The sequence below is a fragment of the Lytechinus pictus genome, chromosome 14, assembly GCF_037042905.1.
Source record: "Lytechinus pictus isolate F3 Inbred chromosome 14, Lp3.0, whole genome shotgun sequence".
NCBI lineage: Eukaryota > Metazoa > Echinodermata > Echinoidea > Temnopleuroida > Toxopneustidae > Lytechinus > Lytechinus pictus.
In genome coordinates, this window is record NC_087258.1 from 14,655,738 (window position 1) to 14,662,133 (window position 6,396).

The following is a 6,396-nucleotide window of genomic DNA, read 5'->3' on the forward strand; positions in this document are numbered from 1 at the left end:
ATAAAGTACATTAAAAAAGAAAATAAATTTCTGGATCGATTTTCGACAATTTTTGATGCAAGAAATCTCCCAAACTAATGATATGCAAATTTCATTACGTAATTTTCATATGTAAACAATAATTTTTTATCGTAAAATTTTGCATATCTCTTGTGCACTATTTGAACAATATATTTTGAAAGTTTCATACAAAACAAGCATGATTTGGCTGAGATATTCCCCCTTGACTTCATGCTATGTGTAGAATATCTAAAAAATTGTGAAATAGGGCCATTTTGTAGTGACGTCATATATTACGTCATTTCGGAGGGAAGACCACGGATAGAACCCGGCAGCAATGCATTTTTGTAAACTTCAGGGTCCATGCCATCCAGCTATGGGGTCATTTGCTTGTCCGGCTTTCGGTTGAATAAACCTCCTGGGCTGCCGGACTAGTACAGCAGAGGAAATGCTTGAAACGATGAAGACGGTAATAGAAGATGTGTGTTTGGTAACTAATGATGGAAGTAAAATAAATAATGTAATTAAAAGAATAAAAAATACAATCAGTGATAGGCACATAGTACAAAAGAAATTTAATGAGCTTCTACAAAATTATAGGAGAGAGATATTGCCAACAGTTGTTAGAGAATGGGCACAATTATCAGACTTGGAAAGGGAATCACTTTCAAAAATGAATAATTACTTTTGCGGATTACATTTTGTAGTCGGGTTGGCAGACCAGGCGGGACAAACGTTGAAAGTCTGGGAAGATATGGTGTTCAATGGAGAACAGGTAGGGGCACAGAAGGTTGGAGTGGCGCCAAAAGGTGGAGAAGGTGGGATAGTTCGGTTAGTAAGAACGGTGTGTAAATCGATTCAAGACAGAGGATGTGAGAAATCAGGGAAGCCCGTACATTTCAGAGCATTTCTGAAGGAAAGGGGCAAAACGTTAGTTCCGTTAGCACCCTTTAAAGGTAATAGATTTAATATTTTATTTCATAATGGAGGAGGTGTTTATTATTTAAGACATGATTTGAAGGATTTTTTTGCAGATCATAGGGAAGATAACTTATTAATTAAAGCAGTAGACTCAGATCTAAATGTCCCCCACTTTTTAACTGGGTGTAGGGCATTGGGCCTAGTAAATAAGTTTGTAACAGCCCCATTGTGGCGAGTATTGGAGGGTAAGGAGAGAATAACGACAATGGACGAGAGATACAAGATCATGTTGTCAAAATTTGAAGAATGGGCAGTCGACTCATCGCCATTATTGGACGGCACAGCCGTGTTATTCCACGATATACCAGTTCAAAGGGATGAAGTATATGAATCACTTCTCATAGGAGACAATGCAGTTACAAAACAAGTTCTCGAACTTATATTCAGTAGTTATGTCATGATTACGAGTAGGCTCCTTGGAGAGCACATTTCTTCTCAATATAGTGATGTTAATGAAAACGAAGTTAGTGGGGTACCTAAGACAAATGTATCCGTTGAACGAGATTTCGGAATGATGGATAGAATAATGAGAGAGAAGCCAAGGGCGAGTATTTATGCAGTGGAAAGCATTATAATGTACACTAAGAACAATACAAATCAATGGGTCAGAGAATTGGAAGAAGAGAAAAGGGCGGAGTACATGAGTATAGCTAGAAAGCAGGTTGTCAAGCAAAGGAAGGAATATTGTCAGAGGGCGAAGCAAATTTGGGAAGAAAGGGAGAAAAAAGTAAGAGAAAGGAGAGATAGCAAGGTCCAAAAAGAAGAAAAGGAAACGGTAAGAAAGGAACATATATACAAGGAAGTCAGAAATGTATGTGGTGGTATATGGATGTCAGAAAATGAAATAGATCAAGGACTCGCTAGGAAGAACAATGACATTAAATTGGAAATGCTGAAAGTACAATTGAAAGCTAGACGATATGTGTTCGGAGAGAAAAACACAGAAGGTATCTTCAATTTCACAGAAAGGGGTAGAGTGAAGACGTGGGAAGAGTTAAAGGAACAGCTTATTTCAGTCGTGAGAAGGAGCAGAGAAAGAACCCAAGAAATTGACAAGGATGACAACGAAGTAGAGGAAATCCTGCTCGCACCAGAGGAGAGGGTATACCAGTTCAAAGAAGAAATGAAAAGGAAGAGATCTGAGATAGAAAACAAGTCAAGAAAAAGAGTGAAAAGAGGCCGAAACGTAGATTACAATGATTTAGTTGGTAAAATTGTTCAACATTTTACAGAAGATGATGGAGGAGAAAACTGGTACTCCGCATTCGTCCTCAGTAAAAACAATGAGTCGATGAATTTTGTCTATTTGTCCAATACACAAACTGTATACTCGTATCCCAAAAATGATGTAGTTGAAGACTTGAACAGTGGGGATATGTATGTTAAAGATATATCAGCAAGAGAATTAGTAGGGTATAAGATAAGACACAAATGGGAAGTAGACAACGCAAAGGTATGGTTTACCGGTTATGTAGTTGAGGCAGAAGATGGCTATGGTGTAGATAAATCTTGCAAGGTGGAATACGAGAGTTTAAATGATGAAAGCGATGACGAAGAAAATACATGGGATGGAGCATTGTTGGAAGATTATTGGAAAGGAGATGTGCGAATTTTTGAGAAAGTTTAGTTGGGCCTATAAATCGAATTATATAAGGTATGATTGCCAGAATGAGCTTATTTTAATAGATGCAAGAAAACGGCAACTGATATAAAGAATTAGCTGCATAAATCGAGCTACAATGTATACTCGATTGTAATAGATGGAATTTAAAAAAAGCTTCAGAAATATAAAGTTATTATAACTAGTATTGAATATCGAGTTGCAATGAATGCTCGATTATATTTTTTTTCCGGAAGGAGAAAATAGTGAATGAAGCATTTAGTTCTGCTATGCATTCATGAACATGGTCGTTCACGGGTCTGTGGTCTCTATCGCTTACATGTATACAACATGATATTTTGACCAATAGATGACCTTTGACGTTATGACCATCACGAACACACGTGAACACATTATTTGTACCAATTTAGTGTAAACACAATTCATGCAGAAATAGAGTTAGTTGAACAGACGCTCGAAAATAAAGAGCATGAAGAGTGGACTTACCTTTTGAGTTCAGCAAGTTATCATCTTGTGGTGGAAGATCATCGCGTTATGTATAAATCGAAGACTGTCAACACTGGAGCTCTTTTTATTTATTATACAACACAGCAGTAATCAAGCAAGCTCTTGGCAAACATATTATTCTGAATTGGGAGTATAGGCCCTTACGCAGTAATTACGAAGTAATTAATTGCGTGAATAATATGCACAAATTGAACTGAACTTTTACTCTTATAGAAAGACGAGTTTATTCTATAAATATATTGTCTTTGTAAATGAATCAATACCTGTGTAAATACATATTATGTAATAAGGTAGAGCAGTCGGGTAGGGATTCTGTTGCTCAAATAAAGTATTATCGCCTCGGCTGTATATGGCCATGAAAATACGATGATTATATACTCTGTGATAATAATTTTATAAGAATGTAAAGAGTCGTAACGGTATGTGCAGATTAGAGAAAAAAATGCACTATATATACACTCTGTATGCCCCTTGCGGTGATCGATCTGTGATGCCGCCAATTTCATGGGGAACTCAATGTTTTGAAAATGAATAATTGGGGATACACAAAACGAAAACACAAGAGGCTTGAAAGGCCTATTCATAAAAACCACGTCGTGTCCCAAATTGTGCTTAATATTCAGCTGAACTTCCAAATAATACAGCAATTTTCATGCAAAGAATAATGCGTATGGTAGTTCGTGTGTTCAATGTTTTCCCCAATTGAAAGTTGACAAGATATTGAGGCAGTTACTCTCAGTAGTATTATATACAGGTTCTTCAGAAAAACCTTGTGGACATTTTACAATTGTGAACGGTTTAAAATATTTCACTTGGTATTATTCCGTTATTTTGTGTGAGTTAAGCATCTTGAAATGAAACAGCATATATCATATATGTCAACTCGATTTTAGAATAAAGATGACTTGAATAGTTGACAAGAAAACAGAAATACAAGCTCTATATATGTGTTTTATTTTTTAGTTCTCGGTGATTCTCATTTCTTAGGTCCGACGATCGAAACCCCTCTATCGTTTCCTAATAAATCTGAAATAAAGAAAAGTAGAATAAAGTTATATTTTCATCTTGAAGTTTAATTGCATCTAAAAATGATGGTAAACATAATGCGCCATGATGAAGTGTTTTGATGGTGATGATTTGCCTGCATGAAATGAAGTGTGGATTCTGATGTTTATGGTTTTATGGACATATACAAACAGAGAAAAAGTTTAAACAATCAATGCTATATTTCTTTCCACAATGCATGGTTTTAATGACTATTTCTTTTTTTCCTAAGTGATGAAATGGATTCACGATGATGATTGGCCTTTGTGATAAATGAACTCAGGGTGATGATGTACGAGTGGGTGTGCATGGTTTTGATTGCATGATGGTTTGGATAATGGGCAATTCCGTAAAATGATCAAGCTTTCTGTACATTCGACCCCCATTTTTCTAAAGTCTTACATCACTTAATAAACTGGCCAAGTCATGGTCATTTGACAGCGTTACAGACTGTCAAAAGAACCAAGAATCATAGAGACCGAAAATTTCATGAAGATCCCAAATATAGAGGTTCGAACGTACATATTTTATGGAATTGCCCTAATAAAAATATGACAATAGTGCGTGATCGATGGTGGTTGACAATGATGATAAATAACGCAAGACTTAGGGTATGTATGTGGGGTGAGGGGGGGGGGTATAAATCAAATCAGCAATGATCGTTATGAAATCGGAATGAAACTCTATGTGAAAAATAATACTATTTGAAACAAAAGTCGAAATTATTAAAATTGGACACTTGATATCAAGGTTACAGCATGCTTAAGATTTCAGTGAAACAACTCTTTACTGTCTTCATCAATATTCAATCATGAGCAAAGTGATCGTGTCACGTGAAATATCCCAATTTATTTTTTCGTATATTATAAAATTATGTTCAATTTGTCCTCCAAGAATAAAAACAAAAACTGACAACAGATTTAATACATTTGATACTCTTTGCTGCAAGGCTTGTTAAGGAGACATACCATACTCACATCTTATATGTGATATCTTAAGAAAAAAGAGTAGGGATGTGACATAATCGGCCTAATGAATATTGATGACGACGTGCATATAATTATCTTCACAAAACATCAATAATCTTTAAAATTCAATAACTTAGTTACTTTTTATCAGATTTTCATAAAAATTTCCAGCCTTTGCTTGGTGAATCTTACCCTATTTATTTAGAAATCATTTTCAGCCCTGAGTTCACCTTTCAAACATTTTATTAAGTCAAGTATAGACCTTAAATTGAGATGAGGAAATTGATCTGGCGTGTGGTAAGCATTGGCGGCGAAGTCAAAAAATTTAGGGGGTTCCACCCGAAATTTTGTGATGATAACAGGTTAAACAAAATTGACAAGCAAAAAAAAAAAGGCAATTTAACTAAAATTTTAGGGGGGGGCAGAAACATTTTAGGGGGGTCCACGCTGACTTTAGGGGGGGACGCAGGAAATAAAATTGACAAGCAGAAAAAAATAAAATAAAACAGATTATCAACTAAAATTTAGGGGGACCACCCCCCCCCACCTCAAATTTAGGGGGGAACCTGTCCCGCCGCCGCCTATGGTGGTAAGAACATTATTATGACGTATTGCAATGTCATTCTGGTACGTCATACTAATGACTCATCACTCCATGCTGCACGTGGGTTGCCGTCGCACATCGGGGAATCCCTGGTACTGGTAGTACCAAGAAGCTCCTTGGTAGTACACAAACGCAATGGCAATGCATAATATATCGCGGTACGGCACGGTGCACGTAAATCACATACATCCACACACCATTATTGTGTGCACATACGACATGTACTTGAATGCAAGTCCGATGATTTATGCATTGTGATGCAACCACTGATCTCCACTCTAAATAAGATGCAACCTTGTGCTTGGCGAAGTACTCGTAATCTCTATTGTGACGTATCTGTGACCTTTCAACTAGAGCAGTGACCCAGACGTGTCCGTCTACGAACGCATTATTCATGAGCAGTTGATAAGTTGCGTATTTGAAAGGCAAACTTGACAACGAAAGCGGTAATGAATGTATTGCGCGCCCTTCCAACTCCGCCCCGGCCCCTTCAATGCGATGCGGCGTATAGCAGCTGTGTGTGTGTTTTAGGTCAAGCAAAATGTGCCACTATCGGTGTGATATCGCTTACGTTCTAATCTGAAAATGTGCCAAACTTTAGAAGCAAATATCTCTGGATTTAAATGCTTGTGAGTTATGAAACTTGATTTACATGTTATTTCAGATATTCT